Source organism: Manis pentadactyla, chromosome 12 (genome assembly GCF_030020395.1).
Source record: "Manis pentadactyla isolate mManPen7 chromosome 12, mManPen7.hap1, whole genome shotgun sequence".
Lineage (NCBI taxonomy): Eukaryota > Metazoa > Chordata > Mammalia > Pholidota > Manidae > Manis > Manis pentadactyla.
Genome location: NC_080030.1, coordinates 15,927,149 through 15,954,284, shown reverse-complemented (window position 1 = coordinate 15,954,284; position 27,136 = coordinate 15,927,149). Strand labels below are relative to the sequence as shown.

The 27,136-nt window shown below is 42.4% G+C and overlaps 3 pseudogenes; 2 read left to right on the top strand and 1 right to left on the bottom strand.

Moving 5' to 3' along the window:
• The first annotated feature begins 3,203 nt into the window (after positions 1-3,203).
• Positions 3,204-11,074, top strand: LOC130679743 (olfactory receptor 18-like; annotated as a pseudogene).
• A 6,559-nt stretch (positions 11,075-17,633) lies between these two features.
• Positions 17,634-18,559, top strand: LOC130679917 (olfactory receptor 18-like; annotated as a pseudogene).
• Positions 18,560-25,846: 7,287 nt separating this feature from the next.
• On the bottom strand, positions 25,847-26,644 carry LOC118921080 (olfactory receptor 7D4-like; annotated as a pseudogene).
• Between the last annotated feature and the right edge of the window lie 492 nt (positions 26,645-27,136).

Sequence of the window (27,136 nt, the reverse complement as noted above, 5' to 3'; positions counted from 1 at the left end):
TCCAAAAAGCACCCGCCAAAACAAAACAACCACCACAAAAAAAAAAATTAAAGTAAAAAAAAAAGAAAATGTGGCCACTCGTTTTTCTTTATTCTCCGTCACCAGCCTCAGTCATCTGCTCACCAGTCTTGCTGCCCTGTTTCCCTAGTAATGAGGTCCCTATCCCTTTAAGACTTCCAAAAAGCGCTCGCCAAAACAAAACAGAAAAAAAAAAAATAATGGTCGCTCACTTTTCTTCTGTCCTCCGGCGCCAGGCCTCCGGTGCCCGCTCTCTGTTCTTGCTGCCCTGCTTCCCTAGTATCCAGGGCCCCCCACGCACGCACTGTGTCTGCACTCTTTCCCGATGGCTGGGGCTGGGTGTTCGGCAGTCCTGGGCTCCGTCTCCCTCCCGCTCTGCCTGCTCTTCTCCCGCCAGGAGCTGGGGGGAGGGGCGCTCGGGTCCCACTGGGCCGGGGCTTGTATCTTACCCCCTTTACGAGGCACTGGGTTCTCGCAGGTGTGGATGTGGTCTGGATGTTGTCCTGTGTCCTCTGGTTTTTATTCTAGGAAGAGTTGTCTTTGTTATATTTTCATAGATATATGTGGTTTTGGGAGGAGATTTCTGCTGCTCTATTCACGCCGCCATCTTGGCTCACCCTCTCAATACAGTTCTTATCATCTATTCTGAGTCTGACATACTTTAAATAAATTATTTGAACACCATGAATACTTTATCTTGAATGCCTGCCTGGTCATTACATTTTATGTGTACACAATGAAGCCCTGGCCAGGTCAAGGGCAGGGACTGACTATCATTTATTCATATATTAAAAATAGCACAGTAAGGGGTAGAGATTATGCACATTGCTACTCTCTACAACACTGAATAAATCATTCCCTTTATCATAAGAGAAAGTGGAAACAGTTTGACCTCTTTTCATATTTTTTTTTCTATTTCTCCAAATCCCTTGTCTTCATTGACCTTTCTAAGAAATGCCTGGTTTGTCTGTGTTTATTACCAGGACCCTCAAATTGGATCTGTTTTTCCTTAATAGAAACAGCAAGATGAAGCCTCAGAATAAAAGCTGGGCTTTGAAAACTTCCACGTACAATAAAGGGATATAAAAGTGAGGACAGTAATTTCTGAATTATACACCACACGCCAAATGTGAGAATATTCCTGTTTCCTTCAAAGATACTCATTGCTTAATGAGGAACTGGGAAAAGCAAAAGTAATTTATGAATTTTACTACATGAGCATAAGTATCTTTATTATTTGTACACTATGTCCTGTATGCTCATCTTTGGTGATGAGTCTAATATCTGAGCCCCTCTTCCCAGTGTGTGATGACTTCAGTTTCATATTATTTTTATTATTGCCCAAATATTTTAAAAGGCTCCAACCTTCACCTTCTTCCCTTCCCAGCCCACTTCTGCTCACTTGCCATTTGGCCAAGGACACTCACGTTGGCAGGGGAATTGGAAATTGGGACAAGAACAAAGAGAATATGTCACATTTTACTGCACAAGCATAACTAACTTTGGTTTTCATAGTCCATGTCCTGCGAATTCCAGTTTGTCTCTGTCATCTACTACAAAATAAGTTCAGTTTAATAATACATTTTCTTGGACTAATCATTCTAACCATCTCCCACGCAGTCTCTCCTCATGCCCACCTCTGCATACCTGCCATGTGCTAACCCATAAAGATACCCTCTGTCATTTATCCGCACAAAGGAAAAATAGCATCCTTCCCTCCATGTCCAATATGATGATTGTATATAATCTGGCTATTGTACATAATGTATATAATGGGTACACATTAACATTTTCATTCCATCATTTAATGACAAACAAATCTCCACGTTCCTCAGCAGAGAAGTGTCTGGGTCAGGAAGGCTGCACGGAATGGATTTAGAAAGTTACAAGAGCCCGCTATCCACATAACATCCCACTTTCATACAATAGGGAAAAAAAACAGATAAACCAAAAACCGCATTTTATTAACATTCTCATTAGCTGAAAACACGAAGAAACCTGAAGACAACACATTCTCGAGTGTTTTGATTCCTCTCTGGTTAGCAGAAATCAGAGCCCCTGGGACATTTGTTAAATGTGGCCATGCAATCACTGCAGATTGGCCTGATGATGGAGGGCCCTCCTGCTGTAACAGAAACCAGGGAGTTAACTTGAGCCAGCATGACCAGAAGCAGTGTAGTGGGGTATGCAGAAGTACCCAATGCAGAAGAAATTCTACCCATTTGGCAGGTTGTCTCCAAGGAAATTTTGTTGTGCACTGAATTTGAGACACGACCTGAGTCTCTCTAGACGATGGGGTCTGTGTGGTGTGCCGTATCCGAGATGCTCCAAATGACCCCTAACTCCTGTCTTCATGCCTGCCCATTAAATGTGAGAAAATGGAAATGCTTATAAATATTCTAAATGCAGGGAATATCTAGCATTGTATTTGAATAAAATAAGTTATATATAACCACTTCTTAAGTTCTTTAAATTTAAATAATTTTTTTTCTTAATCGGTGAAGAATAATTCTTACTGTATATTTTTTCTTAAAGAAGTAGGATGTGTTTTTACTGTGATCATGGTTTGGTTATCTCAGTGTTTTACTTCCTCTGATCCTCTTCAGTTGAGTATTCTCTAAATTTCATGTGTGTAGAAAGGTAAATAACAGAAGCCAACGAGGGAAGAGTTCTAGGCAGGTAGGATTCATCTCACTGATAAATATTGCAAGTCACTGGGGTGTATGGCTCCAGTCTTGTATACTGGTTGGCAGTTGCTTGACCCCAACATATAGACACAGTAATAGGTGAATTTTACTATATTTTTTCCTTTTATTGAACACACCCCACTGTATTTCAAAAGCATCAAAGCTACACCAGACCACAAAACTCAACACATGTCTCAGAATTCCGCCTTCTACATCTCTTGGATGACCTAGAACTGCAGCCCATCCTCTTAGGGCTGTTCCTGTTCATGTACCTGGTCACCAAGCTTGGGAGCATGCTTATTTCCTGGCTGTCAACTCTGACCCCCACCTGCACACTCCCATGCATTTCTTCTTTTCCAACTTATACTTGGCTGACATGATAGCCAAGATCATAGTGGACATCAAAACTCACAGCATAGTCATCTCCTAGGTGGGATGCCTGACTTAGATGTCTATATTGTCATTCTTGGATGTATGGATGGTATGCTCCTGACCGTGATGGCGTATGATCTGTGAACAGTCATCTGCCACCCTGTGAACTACCTGCACATATGAACACAAGCCTCTGTGGCTTAGCTGAAGTGTTTTATTCATGAGCCTCTGTTCTCCCAGCTGCATACTTTGAGGATGTGAAAACCCACCTGCTTCAAGGATGTAGATAAACCTCATTTCTTCTGTGCCCCTTCTCAATTCCTCAACCTCACCTGTTCTGACACCTGCACCAATAACATACTCATGTATTTCTTTGGTGAAGTCTCTGGGTGTCTCCCTATTTCATGGATCCTGTTCTCTTACTGTAAATTTTCCCACTCCATTCAGAGCATCCCCTCAGCAGGTGGGAAATAAAAAGCCTTCTCCACCTGTTGCTCTCCACTATCAATTGTTTATTTTCTTTGTGGAACAGCTGTTGGGGTGTCTTGGATCAGTGTTGTCACCCTTTCCCAGGAAGGGTGTGGTTGCCTTGTGAATATATCCGTGGCCTTCTTCATGGTGAAACCCTTCACCTGGGCGTGAGGAACAGGGACACCCAGAGCTCCATGTGGAGGTTCCTCAGCAAAACAGGCTCATCTCGGTAGGTATAGTCCTTTCTGGAGCATAAGTTGAAAAAATCAGCAAAGCCTAACATGTATACCAGTGATTTCTCTTCCTGGGTCGTGTATTTTCCATTGTCATGGCTTTCACTCCAGTCCAGGTTTCACAGATAAGTGTTAGTTCTTTTAATTTGTCTTTAATTCTATTGGGTAATATTTTGGGATCCCTGGTCATCAGAAGGAATGCACGAGAGACTCTTCTCAAAAACCTGCTATCCAGGTGAAATAACCTCTTTTCATATGCTTGAAATTTACATCCTTTCCCACAGTTGCTCATGTATTTTCCATACAAATTTTTCATCTGTGAAATGTATTCATTTATGTATTGTCTGAGGATGCAGTTAACTGGTCCTCAACCATGGATTTTATTGGCTTTCCCTAGGGGTCTTGTAAATCCTGATGGCTGGGTCTCATTCCCAGAGATTATTTTATAAATTTATTTTTTGTTTAAGTATCATTGATACACCATCTTATATTCGTTGCAACTACACAACACAGTAGTTCAACAGTTACCCATATAATTATATCCTCATGCCCACTAGTGCAGTTATTATCAGCCAGCATTGGGAGGTGTTGCAGAATCACTGACTATATTCTCCACACTGCACTACTATCCCTGTGACGAGATTATATTGTGATTGAGAATTTTTGTGCTCCTTTTGATTCAGTTGGACTAGTGTGGGACTAAGAATGAGGATAATTTTAAAAGCACCCAAGATCATTAAATTGTGAGTTCCTGAAGAGATCAACCTTAAAGGGCTAAATTATGAAGGAGCTTATTGTAGCTCCAGGTAATGTCATTTTCTTCCAATATTATCCTCAAATACATTGTCCATCAGCACTGTGATTTTTCATTTGTGTTGGTTATTAAATTATTGTCTTTCTGTTCCAAACTCACCCTTCTGTCCTTATCTTGTGATGTTAGGATGAGTCTCTTGAAATCACTGCTGTATTTTCCTTCTGGCTATCTTCTTGCATACTTCCAATAGTGATAAGTAATTTCACTACACTCTAAAGTTAAGTCCACTACTCGCTGTACACCCCTAAGCCCTTGGTATTTCTCGGCTTCCATCTGTGACCACGTCGCGCCATTTTTGTCTTTGTCCTTTGGTAGCCATTTGACCAGCACCTTAGACTCAGTTACTTCTATTAAAATAATTGGCTTTTGTTTCTTTTCCTATGGCCAGACTCCTGAATGGTAAATCATTACATGAGGAGAAAGATATGAGTTGAGTGCAATTGGAATATTGCAAAATAAGCTCATAAAATGAAGGTGGTTTTAAATATACGTCTCTGTGAAGACTGCACAACTGCTACTCAAGTTCTGATGTCATATTCACAGTTTACATGTGGTTTTGATAATTAAGGATGTGTCGAGCATAATTAAATCGCAAATTTCATCATGAAGAAGTTGTACTTTGTCTTCCTTTCCTTTATCGTGCACAGCAAAGGTCCATGTTGTCGGCAAAGGGGGACTCCTTTCTTCCACTAGTAACAACCTGTTTGTTATTTACTTGGTTGCCATGGTTCCCTGTCTTCGGTCATGACAAATCTGTCTGTGGGCAACATTTTTATTCTTCAAAATATGTATCCTCCTATCCTCAGAGGTGTCACACATGGCTTTTTGGTAGTGGTCTTGGTTCTCTGAAAACCCATCCAAACACTAATTTTGTTTACCGTGACTTTTCCCTCTAGATTATGTCACCTACCAACTACATTGATAAGGAACTTTGATATGAATGAAAGGAATGCTCCTGACCAGTGATGAGGCCGCAGCCGTCAGTGGGAAGACACCCAGTAAAAATGACTGTGTTACAAGATTTCTATATTTGCGCATCCATTTATGCAAACCTGAATGATACACAAAGAACCCTGGTATGAGGGAAAGTAATGCTGCCATTTTAACCTGGGATGATACAGACAAATGAAGCTGTTCTTGCTTCCTTTTGTGTCACTATTCTGGTTATTCCCAGGTGTTTTGTCCTGATGTGTTGCTGGAATTTCCTAAGTGACTCCTGAGCTGTCCCAGAGCTGTTGTGCTCATGGATAGTTGTCTAATTGCTAATGTTTTTTGGTGGGATAAGGCTGGGTTCTCCTACTTCACCATCAAGGTTTTGTCAAATTTTCTTTGTATCAGTTAATGACAAATGAATCCCCAGATTCCTCACCCAGAGCCCTATGGGGCAGGAGGGCTGCAGGGGTGGGACGTGACAGCTTGCAAAGGACAATCACTACCAAAAAACACACTTTTTCAACTCGAGAAAAACCAAACGGGCAGAAGAACATTCATTTAAAATTTAGAGTCTGTCCACCCAAAGAAATTTAAGGAAAATATATTCTGGAGTGAATGAACTCTTCTGAATGGACAGAAATTGGAAGCTATTAGAGACATTTGCTGAATTTGAGCCAGAACAGCTGCAATTAGATGCTATGTCAGTGGAGGGGCCCTGTTGGCAGTAGGGAAACCACACTGGCTTCTTCTGGTTGCGTGTCCACAAAGAACTTGGAATCTGCAGAAATACCAAGTCAGAGGCGATTTCTACCCAGCTGCCAGTTACTCTGCAGGAAATTTCGCTGAGAGCACCAAGGTGTGATGGGTTTGGGTTATCACGGGAAGAAGGGAGACAGCCCCAGCATCTTCTGGTGCCTAGAGCCCAGCGCTCTGAGGGTGGGTGAGGTGGATTCCACTGTGATTCCTGTGCCCCCACCCCTTGCAATCGCACCTTTGTGGAGACCCATTTCCTCAGGTGTGTCCTGGGCCTGGTGACTGGCTTCCAACAAGCACAACATGGCAGAACTGATGGGATGTCATTTCCCAGATTAGGGCACAAAACAGAGGGGTTTCATCTTCCAGGCCCCTCTTTCTATCAGCACTCTGCGTGCTCTGACAGAAACCAGCTGCCGTGTGGGAGCTTCCCTATGACAGACCCATGGGTCCGACACTGAGGAAGGTCTCAGGACAGCGGTGCACAGCACCTGCGTCCTACCAGCACCCACGTGGGGGGCCCAGAAACCGGTCCTCACCCAGGCAGACCTGGAGGCGTCTCCACCCTAGCGGCCCTCCTAACGGCAGTCCTGTTCAACACTCTGGGCTATTCAAGAGGATTAGGGAGTTATGAGTCAATGTTTAAAAATCAGTAGTTTTCTAATATGCCAATTTCTAATATACATCAGTGAAAGGGAAAAATTAGAACTTGGACAGTCCTTTAAATAAAAGGACAACAAACATAAGAAAGGGAAATAGTTTCTCTTAGAGACAGATCTTAAGTCAGGAGACAGAAAGTTTTGATTTTGTTATGGAAGACCCAATTCCCCCTAGTTTACATGATTAATACAATGGACTTGCAAATATCAAGCTCAGGATGTCATCAATTAAACTCAAAAAAGGTATGCATTATGTGAAGGTCCTTAAAACTGGGAATCAGAAGGGAAATGTACATGAGTCTTCTCCTGAGAAGAGGTAGGGCCCAGAACCTCCTAAACACATTCAATTTATCCTTTTCTTCTGTTAAGATCAGGATGTCCTCAGAGTTTTGGAGAACAGGGACCAATTTCACTTAATGATGAGCTCTGTGCACTGAGCTCCCAGGGCCAAGGAGGAGAAAACAATTAGCCAGTGTCTCCAGCCTTATCTGGGTGCCAGTCTCGGTCACGCTTCATCCGTGTCTCATCATCTGCATCCCGGGATTCATGCCTGAGTCTGTCTTCCTTTCAGTTCTGAGGACATAGCCTCAGCCCCATCACTGACCATGCAGGAGAAGGCACTGGATCCGGGCTCCTAAGTCATGACCCAACTGAGGTACAGCACAGACCAGGGAGTGCCCCAGAAGGTGGTGGGTGAGGCAGGGGTTTCGGGAGCTGTTCCCTCATCAAGAAGACAAGCAGAGGCAGGTTGAGGTGGCCAGATGGGAGCGCTCCCATGTGCAGTGTTTCAGCTTAGAAGCTGATGAGGTTCCTGCACTTGCCTTTTTTGTTGGGGATTTCAGAACGTCATTCAGAATCCCGCTCTCCTCCACTAGCACATCTCTCTCCCATGAGCATCGCCCAGGACAGAGGAGGAAATGGACCTGTGCAAACCAGTTCTGAGCACTCCCAAATGAGCACGATTAGGATCAAGATAGAGTACCCCTACTATCACCAAACATTATTTAGGGTTTCTTGTGCCAGTCTCCGAGATTTGTGCCATGGGGCTTCAATTTCCATCTGCCTGATCATTTCTAAGATGCAGGTGCACACATAGCTGTAGAGCTGACAAAATGAGCACAACACACTTTTTTAATCAGTACCAGGATCCAGAGTAAAAATGGGAGAAGTCAGGTTTGGATCTGAGTGGCCAGGCTTTAGTCACAGAACATAAGGCATGTTAATGTCTTCACACAATTTAGTTTGCAGTTGCTATTGAGCCCTTGAAATGTGGCTAGTCCAAACAGATTTGTGCTGTTAGCATAAATTTTGTGTCTTGCTGAAATCATCATATTCGTTTTATAGTGGCTTCAATGAAATGTTGAAACTACAAACCAACCAACTTATTAAAAACTTTCCTTCCTCCTTCCAGGTGTACTCCAAGAAGAAAAACCCCACAGGGAAACTACTGGGTTTCATTCATTTCTTATTCCGCAGCATGTACAGAGTGGCCGGCACTGAGTAGTCCCTGAAAAAAAATGGATATATATGGGTTACCCTTCTCCTTCACAGGAACGCAATGCAGTCCATACAGCTTGCACACACTGGGGGCTTAGGAAAGCCCTGTGCTTTTCTTTTTCTCTTGTTATTATTTGTCTTTTAATAACTGGGTTTATTTCAAAGGAGGGCTTCTTAATCCTGCTCATATTTAGAAATATCTTACTCCAAGAAGCCTCCAATCAGTATGTTTAGGACTAGCAACATTCTCCAAGATAATGGTTGTTCTATGGGGATTCTATACCCTGTGCTTAAATCAGGTTTGAATGATCCCCTGCACTGTGCTACCAGGGTGTCTTGTGTGTTTCTCCTTTTAACTCCGAGGACCCTGCTCTTTGCTCTGACAGAGCAATGGGTAACAATAGCTGCAGAGATATTTAAAGATCCTGCTCCACTGATCGACATTTTTAATCTCTAAATATCCTTGTGTCTCTAATTTCTTTGGCCCTATCTTTCCAAAGTGGACACACTTAGAAACAGGGGATTGGAACAAATACCAGTGAGAAAGGAGTTCTAAGAAGAATGTGTTTGCTACAAATGAGAGATTTTGTTAACGGGGTGTGGTCCTTATATGTGAAAACTTAATTTGTGAATCATTTGAATTCAAAATATAGACAGAAGGTTGGGTACCTGGAAACTAGTTCCATTAATATCAGCTTCCATCTTTATTTCATAAGGTGTCTCTGCTATGCGGAACCACAAAATCTAAAAGGTGTCGTGGAATTCCTCCTCCTGGGATTGACAGAGGATCCAGAGCTGCAGCCCATCCTCTTCGGGCTGTTCCTGTCCATGTACCTGGTCACTGTACTCTGGAACCTGCTCCTCACCCTGGCCGTCATCTCTGACCCCCACCTCCACACCCCCATGTACTTCTTTCTCTCCATTCTGTCCATGGCAGACCTCGGTTTTACTTCTACCACAGTCCCAGAGATGATTTTTGACATTCAAACTCACAGCAGAATCATCTCTTCGGTGGGCTGCCTGATTCAGTTGTCTTTTTAAAATATTTTTGGACGTTTGGACAGTGTAGTCCTGACTGTCATGTCCTATGACCGGTTTGTGGCTATCTGTCACCCCCTGCACCATGTGATCATCATGAACCCCACCTCTGTAGCCTGCTGGTCCTGCTGTACCTTTCAATCAGACTTTTGGACTCCCAGCTGCACTGCCTGATGGTGTCACAACTTACCTTCTGCACCAAAGTGGAAATTCCTCAATTCTTCTGTGACCCTCCACAACACCTCATGCAGAGCTGTGATGATATCTCCACCAATAATATATTCATCTATCTTATTGGTTCCATTTTTGGGGGTGTTCCAATCTCAGGGATCCTTTACTCTTACTACAAAATTGTTTCCTCCATTCTGAAAGTCCCATCAACAAGTGGGAAGTATAAAGTCTTCTCCGCCTGTGGCTCTCACCTGTCAGTGATTTGCTTTTTTTATGGCACAGGCCTTGGGGTGTACTTTATCTCAACGCTCTCACATGCTCCCAGGAAGGGTGTAGGGGCCTCAGTGGTGTACACTATGGTCACACCCATGCTGAACCCCTTCATCTACAGCCTGAGGAACAGGGACTTCAAGGGGGCCATGCAGAAGCTCCTCAACAGAATAGCCCCCATCTTAAACTTCGACCATTTTTTCTTTGGTCTGGAGGTTAGAAAAGACAGTAAAATCAAACATCTGGAATTGGCAAACATGCCTGCTTGGTCACACGGTTTTTGTAGCTCATGTTCTTCATTCCTTTGGTTTTTCATATCTGAAAATTGTATATTTGACACATATTTGATGGGATTAAGGTAGTATTCTGGGATCCTGTGTATGCCCAAATCACTACCTATTACACGTATGGAATCTTTTGCTTTTGTCAACAATGACCCAGGCACCCTGCAGAAGTTCACGACTCTCTTTTTAAATATATATCCAATTTATCTCAACCACTTTCACTCTACGTCTATTTTCCATAAAACTTTGGCTTCAGTCAAATCTATTAATGCAGGTTGCATGGGTGAGACTATATGTTAGAAGCGACTGATGAACTTTAAAACATTTTCCTGACTCCCACCACCAAGGATTAAGATTTAATTAGACTGGAGAATGGATAAAGTGTGGACGTTTTTAACAGCAACCCCGTTGGGTCAAAGGTATAGCCAAGGTGCAGGACTCTTGGATTTTCTCAGACGTTTCATTCAAACATGATGTCTGTTTGGGTTCTTTACTGGTCACAGTCTCATCCTAAAGACCATCATGTGGTAAGAGCTCATAAAGGAGAATATATAAAAGCATTTGCCTTAACAACAGCCAGGTGATTTTTCTCAACAGTCCTGGTGTCATGTTTTCACATCTTCCTCCAAGCTCTGCAGCAGATCATGTCTACTTACGGGTTTATAAAGCTATTGTGATTGTGCTCCAAACTTACTTTTCAATACTTAAAGTTTGATGCTGTGGTGGGACTTGAAGCCTTCAGACTACTGCTCTGATTTTCCTGGCTTCTTTTCAGGTTCTTTCAATAATGGTCAATAAAGGACACCACGCCCTAATGCCCAACCACTTCCCTATACCCCTTAGCCGATGGGGCTGTCACTACATCCTTCAGTGATGACTCTGTGTGACCACATTTTTTCTTATGTGCCTTTCGTATTCCAGTAACTATTTAGCCATACTTATATTAAATTACCTTTATTAAAATAACCAGTGTGGCTCTTCTTTTTCTTGATTGAACCCTGACTAATAAATCAGAACATTAGGGAATAAAACTACATTGTGAGATGCAATTAGAAAGTCACAAATTGTGCTCGGGATAAAAAAATGAGTTAATGATATGTCTTGGTCAAGGGTATACAACTGAGGTCATAGTAGTAGTGTACGTTTCCAGTGGCTGTGTGGCTCTAACTGTGGCTGTAGACTGTTGTCATCCAAGCCATTATGAAAAAATTACACTCTATCTTCATTTTTGTTACTCAAGGATAGCAAAGGACCATGACCTCAGCAAAGGGAACATCTTCCCTGTCGTTGTCACTGTCTCATTAGGATTCCAGTTCGTACTTGTTTCTTTTTCTTCTATGAAGATCAATCTGTCTTTGAGCTCCTTCTGTTTTCTGCTGCACACTCAGGTACCCACATACACATCAACCTTTCCTTTAGAGATGCTGCACACAGTTTCTGAGGTAGCAATCTGACTTTCTGAGAAGCTGTCACATAACTGGTTGAATGAACTTTGCCTTTTACCATGAAACTAAATTGCCTACAACTTCACTAACTATGAACTTAGTATCTAATTGGCTCCTCCCATTATGAAATTACTTCAGTTAAATATCGTGAAAATTTAATATTAGATTTTTCTTCCTATCTGTGAATTGTAGAATGTCTTGACACTCACACCTCTTTCTCAAATTGTTTTCTATTCTCCTGACACTGGGTCCTGTAAACTTCCTAAAGTTTCTTTTGTCATTTACACACACAGAGGGAGCACACTTTTGACCATTTGCAAGATAATTGGGTAAATATTCAAGTTTTCTTCCTATCAGCTAATGAGAAATCAATCTCTGAGCTCCTCAAACAGAGAAATCTGAGCAGAAGGACTGCAAAGGTAGGTAATAGATAAGATAAATCATACATCACCTTTATTTCACTAGATGAGCCAAAATCATATATTGTAAAAGACCTTGAGAGTTGAAATACAAAGCTTCTTAAGAAAGTATATTTGGAGACAGATGAGCCTAATCAGAATCCTCTAGAGACGCTTATGGAACTGGTCCTGAACTAGCGGTGGCTTCTCCTGGCAAAGGTGAAAGCACCTGTTTGTATAAGAGAAACCAGGGGTACTCCCTATGGCAGGTCCACAAGCACCGTGGCAGGGCTTGCAGAAATACTGAAAGAGTAAGTTCTTCCGTGTGCCAGTTCTTCCTTAGGAAATTTTGTTGAGAAGATGGTGACATGAAGGTTAGTGTCTGTTAGAAAGAGAGAATCTCTGGGGTCTTGTGCTCAGAGTTGAAATTCCTGATAGCAGGTCAGGGCTTGTTGGTGAAGAGCATCTCCGATGCTCCCTATTACTGCTACCATCCATATTCAAGGCCATGTGTGCACCCAGTGATTGGAGTGTTCGCTAGATCTAGAGACTTGCATCCAATGAATAATACTTGGGAAAATATTGCAGTGTCACTCCAACCGTAATGAGTAAAAAGGCTCAGATTTTCAACTTGCCAGCCTCTATTACTCTGTCACAACTCTTTAGATGGGAGGCAGCTGCCATACTATCAGCTGTCCAGTGGAGAAGCCCTTGTGACAAAAAGTCGAGGGATGTCTAGCGCCCACTGCCCAAGAGCAACAGAATCCTACCATTGTCAGGTGAGCAAGCTCGGAATCAGAACCTCTTATACTCAAGCCATGAGTTGACTACTGCCCTAGCCTACATTTTGACTGCTGACATCTGTGACTTCCACTTGAGTACATAGATAGTTGTCTAATATAACCATGCATCAATTTGCAAGAAAAAATGAAAACTTGGGCTTTTCTCCAATATGCATTGCTTCACCCCAAAGGCCAAAATATTCAAAACAGAAAAAATATTTAAAAAATTTTTAAAATCCATCTCCAATTCTAACAGGTACCCCACAAACCAGGACTGCACAAAAGAAAATAGAAGGTATTATTTGAGGAATATATCTCAGGAGACAAACAGGAAATATAGTACATTCCTAGGATAAGAGATCAAAGCCTCTCTAAATTTCATGATTAATTCAATGGAGTTGCAGATTCATGTGACATATTTTTCCCTTTTTATTGAAAAAGTATGATTGTTATAAGACCCCTGTAACTTGGAAGTCAAAAAAGCAGAGGACAGGTGAGCTTTGTCCTGGGAGAAGGGTCCAGACTCTCCAAGGATACTCACATTTCTCCTTTCCTCTTCCATTATACCTGCAATTCCTCAGAGATTGAGAGAACAGGGACCCATTGGAGGTGTTTATGAGCTCTGTGTACTGAGCCCCCGAGGTCACACAATGGTAGAGAATAACCCTTGTCTTCCTGCACATCAGGTTGCTGGTTCCAGTCGTGTGGGCCGCACAGCCGTGTCTTCTCCTCCCAGAATTTTTGTCTGCATGAGCGGGTCAATGCCTGGGTCCGTCTCCCTGCTGGTCCTGAGGACAGAGCGTGCGTTTCCATTGCCTTCCAGGCAGGAGAGGAATTGTTGTCTCATCAGTCCTTGGTCATGCCCATCAGAGATGCAGAGCAGCCCAGTGAGTACTTAGGGAGCACTGGATGGAGAGCGCCTAGAAGAGCATCTTTTTCTTTATCAGGACAAGCATTTGGAACAGCCATAAGGAAGGGCACCAATATGCCACCTTCCAGTTCAGAGGCCAGGGAGATTGAAATCCCTTGTTCTGTTGGGGGTACAAGAACTCATGCATGCTTTTGCTTTCCTTGCACACTGGTTGTAGCTAAGGCAGACATCTCTCCCCCTGCCCCACCCCAGATCAGGAACTACTGCCCACTAAGCACTGAAATGATTGTGAAGGTGGGGATCATGATGGTGGAAATGATGATATTAAGCACACTATGCTGAATCTTTTACCAGGGTTTCCAAGTGTCAAGCTCTGAGCTGGTTTTTAAAATGTAGCTTCTTACCTTTAACCTGCATAACCATGTCCAAAAAAGACTGGCACTGGAGTATTATCATGTTACAGTGAAGGAAAGGAACACAGTTGTGTGTCTTGGGTAGAAAGGAGTGAAGTCAGGTTTGAATCCAAATGTCAGACTCCATTCACAGGACATGTGTTAATATTCTTGGCTATTCACTCAGCCTGGCATTTCTCTTTTTGGTCTTTTATAGGCAGAGACCCACTCATCACTGTTATCTTCCTTTTGGTGGCATTCCCTGTTAGACCCCATCAGAGAGCAGTGTGTCGTCCCTGATGTATCAGCCAAGGTAGGTCACCTGAGGTCATACGTGGAGGCCTCAGAAAGTGCTGGAACATGATAATTTGGGAAAACCCCCTTTTGCTCTGCTTCTTCGGTTTGATTAAATTGTCTCCCTACTGCATTCTTGTAATTTAACTGCTGCCAATCTCTAAGGGAGACATGAACCTAGAGTGCCAGGTTATATTCTTAGGAAACAATGAAAAGGCAAACCTCAGGGAATTTAGAGCTCTGGACCTCTGCTTAAACCTTCTGATATACATATGGGCACAAAGTGATCAAACTCAGTACATGGGCCTCAGAGATCCATGTAATTTTAAGTCTGTCTGATATGTTTATTACTCACTGTGACACAGGGCACGTTTTTCTTGAGATATCAAGTATCGCTGAGAATCAGCATTGTCACTGAATTGATCTTCAGTTGATACACCAGCACTTTTCAGGAATTAAGCATAGTGACTACAGAATATGTGAGCAAATGCGTGGTGCGTCCATGCAGTAAGGGTAAGTTATGTTTTAGACATTATTATTATTATCACTACATGCCATATAATCAAGTAAAATATGCTGTATCTTGAAGGTTTGCTTTTCTTCAGATCCCCAAGAAAACATTTTAGTTTTGTGAGCTTTATGCAAGTGCATTCTGAGCACCTGGATTGAAACAACTGAATCTCATTCATTTCTGATTCCTCAGAGCATACACCTTGTCTGGCACTGTGTAGGCTGCAAGGACAATAATCTCTATTAAATTTTTAGTAGATGCATCCCTGGTTCTTTGGAACAGAGCCTCAATACGGCCTCTACTCACTGTGTGTTTTTGTTCCTTCCAGTGATGGTCCCACAGCACTAGACAAAAGATAACACCCTGCTGCATGTATCTCTGTCACAGATGTCCTAGGAGCCCTGTCACTTTCCATTTAATAGAACCAACAGTATTCCATTAAAATATGTGGCTATTTACTTAAAAATGATAGTGTCAAAAAGAGTGAGAGAGAGAGGTAATAAATCTTATTGCAGGGCTGCGATACATTTTAGGACTTCTGGTCAATCCATGAATGAATTTCCTGGGACAGAATAGACTTTTACTTCTCTGCCATGTAATTTCAATAAAAGGCCATTAAACCGTTCTTGGGATTGTGTTTTAGCAATAAGCCTACTTCTCCAGTAACGATTCAAATTATGATTTGAAAACCATAACTGAATTTTTACCAAGTGCTAACCTCTGCTAGGTGCTGCCGATGTCCCAGTGCTGGGAGTCAGCCTCCGGGTGTCAGGGTAAGGGACACCAGCACAGGGAGCTGGAGAGAGTTACCAACACACCATATTTAGTATGTGAAGGATGTAGGACTCTGAGAAAGGCGTCCTGATTCCCATCTGAGGACTCTGTGCCCCTCACCAAAGCAGAATGATTATGTTCTTTTCAAACGTGCCTTACTTGTAAATGAGCAAATGCAATCAGAACCATTCATTTCTTCTTTTGAGACCTGTAGGGGAATGGGCCAAGGGTTCATGGGGACCTTTATTGCCTGACTGCTGTAGATCACAGAGTTTCTATGCACAGCCATGCATCTTGTAAACAATTTTTGGAAATCTGAAGTGTGGAAATGTTATTCTCTGTACAATATGTGAATTTTCATGAAGACCTGCCATGGAAAGATTGATTCATTGCTAGACAGATCTTTCTCTTTCTATGCCTTCACAACAAGAACATATAGTTGAATTTGTCTGACTTTTCTATTGGAAAAACACATGTTGGTAATTCATCATGAAGCTGCACATTGCCAGTTTTTGAAAATCAATTCTCTTTCATGCATATATCTTACAGAAGTTGTCACTGTGTGCTAAAGAAGGAGGCACAATAATTTTCTTACATGTATCATGGTAATTAATTGATGAATTAAATTTAGTTTTCAAATAATATTATGTATCATTCAAAGTGTTTGAAATACATATATGTACTTCACAGAGAGTCTTAAAAAACTTTTGCTGCAAATCAGAACTCAGGAACAATATATGTACAATGATAATATTTAGGTAAGTTTGAAGACAACAGTTGATGGGCACATAAAACAACTATGCATTCTAGCAGTATTGAAAAGAACATACATCCAACAATTTCATGAAAAGTGTTTGCTTTTGGGCAACTGGAGTGAATAAAAGTGGAATCATATAGGGATGGATATTGTGTGTGTGCGTGTATATATATATATATATATATATAATATGGCATTCAATGGAATATTATTCAGCCTTTCATGTGATACATGAATGAACTTGGATACTATGCTAAATGAAATTAGCCAGACATGGAAAGACAAACACTGCATGATTTTACTTATATGTAGAATCTAAACAAGTTGAACTCATAAAAGGAGAGATCAAATGATGGTTACCAGGGGCTTGGGTGTGGGGGAAATGAGGAGATATTGGACAAAGAACACAAAGTTTCAGTTATGTATTTTTCCTCCTACCTGAGAAGACATATCAAGGCAAAAAATTGCTAATGCTATTATTCCAGTTTACTGCCTATATATACACAATGCAATATTATTCAGCCATGCAAAAGAATGAAAACTTGCCATTCGCAATAGCATGGATGGACCTAGAGGGTACTATGCTAAGTGAAATAAGTCAGGCAGAGAAAGACAAATACCATATGATACCACTTACATGCAGAATGTAAACTATAAACAGAACAGAAAGAAAGTCATAAAAAAAGAGAATGAACTGGTGGTTACCATAGGGGCTGAAGAGGGGAGATGGGAAAATGGTGAAGGGATAAGGAGGGACAAACTTCCAATTACAAAGTAAATTAGCATAGGGATGAAAGTACTCTGTACAAAATATAGTCAGTAATATCGTAATGTCTTTGTATGTTGACAGATGGTGATTACACATACGATGGTGTGCATCTAGTATAGAATTATCTAATCACTGTGTTGTCCACCTGAAACCAATATAACATTTTGTATCAACTATATTTCAACTTAAAAAAGAAAATTCAAAAAAATAAAGTGTTTTCATGCATTTAAAATATTCATTACACCTAGTATTTCACACAATATAAAACATATGTTAATATCAATATATTTTACACTGTATTTACAAAATATATATTGTATACTTTAAATGGCATATATGTATTTATAAAAAATATAAAAGATACACAATTAGCTCAGTACCTGTATTCTTGTTTTGTTTATTCTAACTATATCTTTTTTTTCAACAGGTGGCACACCTACATGGAACCTCAGAATCTTACAGGCATCTCAGAATTCCTCCTCCTGGGTCTCTCAGAGGATCCAGAGCTGCAGCCCCTCCACTTCAGGCAGTTCCTGTCCGTGTACCTGGTCACCGTCCTGGGGAACCTGCTCATCATCCTGGCCGTCGGCTCTGACCCCCACTTCCACACACCCCTGTACTCCCTCTCCAGCCTGTCCCTGGCTGACACTGGTTTCAGCACCACCACCATCCCCAAGATGCTGGTGAACATCCAGACCCAAAGCAAGTCCATCTCCTATGCAGGCTGCCTCACTCAGTTGTCCTTGTTCTTCCTTTTTGGGTGTTTGGACAGCCTACTCCTGGCCATGATGGCCTATGACCTTTTCATGGCCATCTGCCACCCCCTGCACTACCCGGCCATCATGAGGCCCCACCTCTGTGGCTTGCTAGTCCTGCTGTCCTTTCTCATCAGCCTTTTGGACTCCCAGACTCACTGCTTGATGGTGTCCAAACTTGGCTTCTGCACAGATGTGAAATCCTTCATTTCTTCTGTGTCATCCCTCAGCTTATCCGCCTCACCTGCTCTGACACCTCCACCAGTATCATAGCCATATTTCTCATTGGAACCATCTCCGGGTTTCTCCCCGTCTCAGGAATCATTTTCTCCTACTATAGAATTGTTTCCTCCATTCTGAGAGTCCCCTCTTCAGGGGGAATGTCCAAAGCCTTCTCCACGGGTGGCTCTCACCTGGCTGTGGTTTGCTTGTTTTATGGCACAGGCCTAGGTGTGTACCTCACTTCGGCTGGCTCGTCTTCCTGGAGGAGGAATGCAGTGGCCTCTGTGGTGTATGCCGTGGTCACCCAGATGCTGAACCCCTTCATCTACAGCCTGAGGAACAGGGACCTCAAGGGGCCTCTGTGGAGTATTGTCCCCACTGCAGCCTGATGGTGAGACCCGTGCTGCCCTTTCTGCCCAGCAGAGTGGAAAATGCAGCTAAACCCAAGTATGCCAACCAAACGCCTGAATCTGCAGTCCAGTGGTTTATGTGCACGCCCGCATTCCACTCTCACAGGTGCTCCCCTCAGCATGCCTCTGAGAAAATGGGACATCACTTTGCCCCCCCACACCCAGGACCTGGCCCTCTGGGTTTGTCTCTCGTCACTCAGAGCACCCCTCTCACCCCTCAGCCCCAGGGCTCTGGGTCAGGAGCAGTCTCACTGTGTCCCTGAGAAACCAGCCCCCCGTAGCCCTCTCCTGCTTGTCACTCACCACTTCTTCACTGTTCCCCTTCTTTGTTTAGACTTGTTAGGAGGGTATAGATGCCACCTTCAAATCAAGACATTACTTATTTCTTGCCCCTTAATGTTCTTGAGTACATTGTGAGCAGATGAGTATTTAATTTCCTGTCCAAAGAGGTTTTTTTTTAATTGAAAGGGACACTATTAATACTTAGTTTGAACAAACAGGTGTCAGCTGGGAAATATCTAGGTAAAGTGGAATATATATTCCCAAGGAAAGATGAAGAGGACCTTTCAGAGCACAAATATTTTCCCAAGTTTTTATGAAAATGATCCTTCCCTTTTCATGCATTTTTCCCCAGTCATACTACATACATGATTAAAGTTCATATACACATTTTAGCATATGTATATTAGCACACACATGTATTGCTAATATGGTTTAGTAATACATATATGTATTAGTATATATTTGACACAATATGCATATTTTTATACATATATATATATAACAATTTAATATATTGAGAGAGAACTACACGTTATAATGTTACTTTTCCTAAGAAAAATAATGGTCTGGAAGCAATAGGCTGAGTTTCCAATCTAAGTCTGAAAAATAACATCATAGTAAATCTAAGCTAGTTGAAGAAAATAATGAAGTTAAAGATAAACACCGATTCAATGAAAAAGACTACTGTAGAGAGTGTCAATAAAGCTAAAATATGTTTTCTTGACATCATTAATAAAACCTGTAAATGTCTTTCAAGACTGAGAAAATAAGAAAAGATACAAATATCATTATTGACTAAAACTGGGAAATGAATATAGAGATGTAAATCAGTAACTGGATGTTATAAAAATATGAATATTATACCAACATAAAAGAAGAGGTCAATTCCAGGAATTGATGACCAATTATAACTGGCTCAGGAAGTTAATTTAACCACGAAGAGCTAAACATATATTCCTTTATTAATAAAGACATTTAATCAGTATATTCAAATTCCCTACCTAAGAATAAAAATATATTTGTAATTTTACCAAAGGACAGATGAATCCAACCTTATGGAAATGTTTACAAGGAACAGAGAAAAGCGGAAATGCTCACTCAAGAAGACTAAATGGAACCTCATAGTAAAACCAGCAAGATGCCAACTCATTAGTAAAAATAAAAAAATTAAAAATTAAAAGTGGAGTAATGATACTATCCAGCATTCCATCCCTGTTCATACATGCAAAATACCGGAAAGCAGAGAGTCCAACAGATAATTGTAGAATGGTGCTCACAGCGGCATTATTCACAGTCACCAAAGGTTGGAAGCACCCCACGTGTCCATTGATTGATGAATGGATAAACACACTGTGGTCTATACAGACAATGGAATAGTGCAAGGACCGTGAAAGGGAAAGGCATTCCGGCACGTGCTACTAAATGGGTGAACATTGAAGTCATTCTTCAAAGTGAAATGAGTCATTCACAAGAGGACACATGCTTTTGAATCCACTTTTATGAAGCACCTGGAAGATTCAAATTCATAGAGAAAGTAGAGTGGTGGTTGATAGGTCCGCATGGAGGGAAGAATGTGAATTTATTGATTAATGGGGACACAGTTTCAGTTTGGGGTGATGAAAAAATTCTGGAAATGTAGGGTGGGAATGGTTGTACAACAAGGTGTAGATATCTAATACCACAGAAATGTACAATTAAAATGTCAATTGTTATATACATTTTACAATAGTAAATTAATGAAATAAGAAAGCCCAGAGATGTGTCTTAAGCAAAAGGAAGTGAGGAGTACAGGGAGGAAAGGGAGCCCCGGGCTCTTCACCGGACATGCATTCCTTTTCTCACTCTTCAAGCTTTATCAGGAAATCCTTTGGGGCTGAGGTTACATGGACCTATCTGGGTAATTATGAGCTCTGTGTATTGAGTGCTGGAGGCTACACAATTGTAAATAATCATGGATTTAGTATCTCTAATATTTTTGTTCTTCTAACATTCTTCACCCAAGTACCCTTGAATAGGTGTGTATAGAGAGCTGAATAATACAGTAGAGCTGTAATGAAAAAGTTCTAAGACGATTGAGTTGAAACAGCTTGAGAAATATTGTAGAGGACACTGGGTGTATGGTCTTCAAGTGTGAATACTTTACTAATAAAAAACTGAAATCCAAGATATAAATACAGTCATAGTTGCCGCCATCTGACAGCGCTCAGCCATCATCCTAGAAAACTGTGCTCTGCTAAAGGAAGCATCCCCACCCAAGGCCACAGCACCCAGACTTGATGCTTTGGGAGAACCACTGACAGACAGCCCCCTGTATCACCAGGGTGTGGGCACTGAGGTCATTCCTGGGCTGCTCCCTGCCACTGGCTGAGCACAGGCTACCAGTGCATGCCCATGGCATTGGACAATTGTTAGAATTACCCAATGCGATCTCCAAAGATTCTTCAAAAGAAGAACGTCACAGAAAGTTGGTCGTAGGGTTTGGTTTTTTCAGAAATCAAACTTTCCTTAAGGGACTCCTTGTCATGTCCTTACACCTGGAACAATAATTCCTTAAACCTGAAGGAGGATCTGGATAACAAAACGTGGGATTCACTATAGTCCACCCCCTGGGACGTTTGGATCACCTCTTTAAAAAAGTTGACATTAAACTAGTATATACCATCATAGCAGTTTCAGGTGTGCAACATAAATATTTGACAGTTATATGTATTGTGGAATGTTCTCTACAATATGTCTAGTTAACATCCATCATCACCACATATAGTTATAATTATTTTTTCTTGTGATGAGTACTTTTAAGATTTGCTCTTTTAGCAACTTTCATGTATACAACACAGTATTACTATGTATAGTCACCATGCTGTCCATTATATCTCTAGGACTTATTTATTTCATAACTGAAAATTTGTAGCTTTTTTTCTCATCGTCCTCCCCACCTCAGGCTGCCACCAATCTGTTCTCTGTATATATGAATTTGATTTTGTTTTTTTATTACACATATAAGTGAGATCATATGCAATCTACCTTTCTCTGAGTTATTTCACTTAGCTTAATGCCCTGAAGGACCACCCATGTTGTCACTAATGGTCACAAATAGTAGTATATGAAATTTTCTCATGACTGAATAATATCCCAGTGTGTGTGTATGTTTATCACATTTTGTTTATTGATTCATCCACTGAAGGAGACCTGCGTTGGTTTCATGTCTTGGCTATTGTAAATACTGCTGCAGCAAAAAAGGGGATACAGATGTCTTTTAAAGATAGAGTTTCCATTTCCTTTAGATAAATATGCAGAAGTGGAATTGCTGGTTCATGTGGTCTTTCAATTTTTAATATTTTGAGAAAGACCCACACTGTTTCTTCCTTGTTGGCTGTCCATAAAGTTCCATGTTCAGTCGGCTTTCTTACAGCTGTCCTTAAGATTTCTAACTTTATATTGAAAACACCTATAATGCTTCATGGTTGACTGCTTCCAAGATCTGCTTCCACAATATCTGTATCAAGTAAAGAGTGGCCATGAGGAATAATGTACCAGCTCTTAAATTGTTTTAACCTGGAAGGGATGCATCACTTATATTTTCTTGAACAAATCAAAACATATTATTACCACTTTAACATCAAGGGATAAAGGAAATGCAATTCTCTTGGCTGTTAAATAAGATTGGATGATCTGAAATATTGTCAATCAGCAGTAAAATCCACCATAGAAATATACACATCAAAATTCATATGAGAAGCTTTTCACCTGCTAGGTAAGATTATCTGCTCATGGTTAGACTTCTGGGTTTGAATCCTGCTTTTGCCACTTCGTCCCTCTGTAACTTGGAAAAAGTTGTTCTTCTAGCTCTTAGACTCTCAATTTCCTAATCTCCAAAATGAGGACAGTAATCATTCCTCTTGAGAAAGATTACATTAAATAGTAGAAAGCAGTTAGCATAGGCTTAGTATACAATTCCCACTAAAACACCAATTACATATTAATATGTATTTTAATCCTATTTTAGTCAGTAAAAAACCACACATAACACGGTTGGTGATTGTGGGTAAAATTGCAATATTTCCGGACCCTCTCATCTGGCCTTAGTGCATATCAATAAGTGTTTCCAAGGGGTGGAGAGAAGTAGTCCATCTCCACACCAATAGGTAATGACAAGGGACAGTGAGGGCATATCTGGGCTGGAGAGCTTGAGTGGGGTCCCTTCTTCTGCAGTAGGGTCATGATAAACAGGGGAAAGCAGAAGTGGGTGACTGCCTGTAGGCAATAAATGAGTTTCTCCCACTTTATTTCTTCCCTTGACTGATTTTGGTTTCAAAGGTATTTTGCCCCGGGACTTTCCCCGCTTAGTTACACGTGGCAGTAGTTGGCTGGGCCTCTGAACTCGAAATTTTTTTACATAGGTGTGAACCTTGGGTGGGCTGCCCCTAGAGATGGTGGGGAGATGCCCATACCCTTCCTGTGGGTGGTGGTGAGGGCCCAGTGGCTGCAGTGGTGGAGGGTGCACATTCCCCAGAAGCTCCCTATCTGTGGGGCTTCCAGTTGGTTAGCCCTAGTGGGAAATTGTCCTAGGGTAAAGCACCTTCTGCAGTGGTGGGGCCTTCCCAGAACTAGAGATGGGTGGAGACCCCAGAAACTGTGGAATTAGCCCTCGGTGAGATAGAAGACTGCTTAGAGGGCCTGGGAGGCCATGTAGCAGCTGGGATTGTGGGATGTCTTTCTCTGAGGTAGTGGAAAGGGTTATTGAGGAGAGAGAGACACTTCAGCATTGCTTGGAGGAGCTGAGCGATGACCTATGGGAAGCCCTTAAGAAAAAGGGACAGTTATTGAGAAGATGTGCAGGATGAATATATGAATCAAGTATAGAAATCAAATGTATGATCATATAAGACTTTATTATTTTTCCTCTAGTTTCTGAGGCGTTATCAGGAATAGAACAATCAAGGCCAAAACAGTTTCTGTCACGTGTCTGCACTCACATGGTTTTAATACTCTTGAGAACGTCGCACCTCAGGAGACTGGAGACAGCCGAGAATTGAGTTTAGAGTTAGTTAATGATTGTGTATCAAGCCCCCCCACACAGAATTCTTTTGTTAACATTTATTTGCTCAATAAATATGAGGGGTGCCATCTCAGCACCACCCTTGTGCTGTTAAGCTTCGGGTCCACTGGCTGATCCTTTCACATCTTCGACATATCATAGTGTCTCCTCCCTTATCTGCTGGTCAGAGGCAGAGAGGGACCGACAGGACCCTGCGCACCTGTAAGATTCCTTTGCAGCAGCGAGGGAGGAGGCAGCTGGAGCATCTTCACTGCAGGAGGCCATGGGGGAGGCAGAGGAAAGTGGTTACTTCAGCTCCAGAGATGGTAGAGGGGATGTCAGGAGAGGATGAGGGGCTGCAGCCAAGGAACAATCCGTTGCTGAGGCCGCTGCCCAAGGCACCAGCTTCTCTTGTACTAAAGACCCACCTGGTTGTAAGTAAGAGAATAAAAACACAACAGCTGTGGGCTCCTGAGGGAGAGGAGCTGCCCCACCCCACGTTGTGGATCCCTCCATGCTCTGCCCCTACAGCCAGGATGATCTGGTGGACGTCAGCATCCAGTACCAGCATATGGCACTGGAACTTCTTCCTACATGGCTTTTGCGTCCCTGGGATATGGGGGTGAAAAACATCGTTATGTCAGGTTCTGAAATGAGTAGACTGGCCTCCCCGATGACTCTTCCTTCCATCAGGCTGCAGTTGCAAAGTGCCCCTCACACCTCAGAGAATCTGGCTCTTCTGCATTGGCTTACAGCAGCCATCAGGGCTCTTTGGCCTAATCAGGGTGAACGTGTGGTACACTAGACCAGGACAAGACCCCATTCCTGCCACTGTCCTATCACAGGAACCCTCTCTTGCATGCATCCTACCTGAAGGACAAGATTTGCCTATGCTGGTGTCATTAAAACGTGTATCTTATAGCGCTTAAGTTTATTTTCTTCTACGTCCCCTGTGGCCTGGACCCGCCCCCTGGCTGCAGGGTCAGCATGATGATTGCTCTGAATGGAACTCCCTCCCTGTTCAGTCACTGCCTGCCTGTGGAATGGGCGGGCCATGGACTTAATTCGCAGAGGACTTTGAACCTAGTAGGGTCCTCCGGCTTGAGGATCATTGTGATTTTACTGCTGCTGCTATTCTATGCTATTAGTCTGGTTACAAAGCTCCAGTTTTCTCTGGCAAGGCCCATTCCAGAAGATGGGGAACAAGCAGATGATGAGGTGAGATTTCTGGAAGGGTGGGCTGTGGGCAAAATTGCAATACTTCCAGAACCTCTTGCCTGTCCTTAGTGCATCTGCATGTCAATAGGTATTTCCAAGTGGTGGAGAGAAGGAGTCCATCTCCTTACCAAAGGGTAATTACAAGGATGGCCAAGGGCACAACTGGACTGGAGAGCTTGGGTGGGGTCCCTTTTCCTGCAGTTGAGTTTTGAGACACGTGGGAGAGTGGAAGTGGATGACTGCTTGTAGGAAATAAACATGTTTCTTCCACTTTATTTCTCCCGTTGCCTGATTTCAGTTTCAAAGGTATTTTGTGCTAGGTTTCCCACCCAGAGTTACAGCAATACACACACATAAACAACACACTTCTACCATGAAACACATAGAACTGAATTAACATGAGACATCAACAGTTTAAGCCCTCGATGCCAACCTTTGAGAAAACAAAAGTATAGTAAATGCTTCAGATTGAACTTTAGAACTCACCAGCATGGAAGTAATAAAGATCCAGGACATAATTTTTGGACAATAGTTAGAATAGAAATATCATCAAAGAAGTTCATGGGATTTTAGTTGTTTTCAAAATAGTAAAAGTAAGACACGACATTCATACATACCTCAGGCCTGGATGAAAGGACAAGGTGGTTTGAGAGATTCAAGAGAAATAATGACAGAATCAGAGTTTTTGTCCGGGTTGCCCACAGGACTCCTCAGCCCAGGTGGATCCATCACAGACATGAGGTTGCTCGGTTGAGGAGCCTTTCCAGGGCCCACTTCACGTCCTTGTTCCACAGGCTGTAGATGAAGGGGTTCAGCATGGGGGTGACCACCGTGTACACCACTGAGCCAATCATGCCCTTCTGGGAACATGCATCAGAACTGAGATACACACCAAGCCCTGCCACATAGAACAGAGGAACAACAGACAGGTGAGATGCACAGGTAGAAAAGGCCTTACGTTTTCCATTAGCTGATGGTATTTTCAATATTGAAGATGCAATCCGGGTATAGGAGAAAAGGATCCCCGGGAAGGGGACAATGCCCAGAAGAGAAGACACCACGTGCAGCAGGATGTGACTGATGAGTGTACCTGAGCAGGTAAGCATGAGGGCCTGAGCGAGTGCACAGTAGAAGTGTGGAATCACTCGCCTGGAGCAGAAGGATGGCCGTAGCATCAACAGACTCTGCATCAGGGAGTATGACAAGCTGATGAGCCAGGATATGAGCATCAGGGAGTATGACAAGCTGATGAGCCAGGATATGAGTACCAGGAGGCCACAGAGATGGACACTCATGATGCCCATGTAGTGCAGAGGGTGAAAGATGGTCACCAACTGGCCATAGGCCATCACGGTGAGTAGAAAAGTGTTCATTCCTCAAAAAAACCTGAAAAAGCACATCTGGGTGAGGCAGTCTGAGTAGCTGATGGACTTGCTGTGGGTCTGGATGTTCACCAGCATCTTGGGGACTGTGGTGGAGGTGAAACCAATGTCAGCCAGGGACAGGCTGGTGAGGAGGAAGTACATGGCGTGTGGAGGTGGGGGTCAGAGCCGACAGCCAGGTTGATGAACAGGTTCCCCAGCACAGTGACCAGGTACATGGACAGGAACAGCCCAAAGAGGAGGTGTTGATGGTCTGAGTTTTGAGAAAATCCCAGAAGAAAAAATTCTGAAACACTTGAGTGATTTCCTGGTTACATGGGACTGGCCCATCATCTGGATGATTGAGGAAAAAAAACAGCATAAAATATAGACTGAACATGAAATCAGTCAGGCCGAGAAAGACAGATACCAACTGATTTCCCTCATTTGTGGAGTATAACAATGAAGCAAAACTGAAGGAACAAATATCAGCAGACTCAGAGACTCCATAAAGGGACTAGCAGTTACCAAAGGGAAGGCGTGGGGGGGTGTGGGGGGATAGAGGAAGAAGGGGATTGAGGGGTGTTATCATAAGTACACATGGTGTGGGGGAATCATGGGGATCACAGTGTAGCACAGAGAAGACAAGTAGTGACT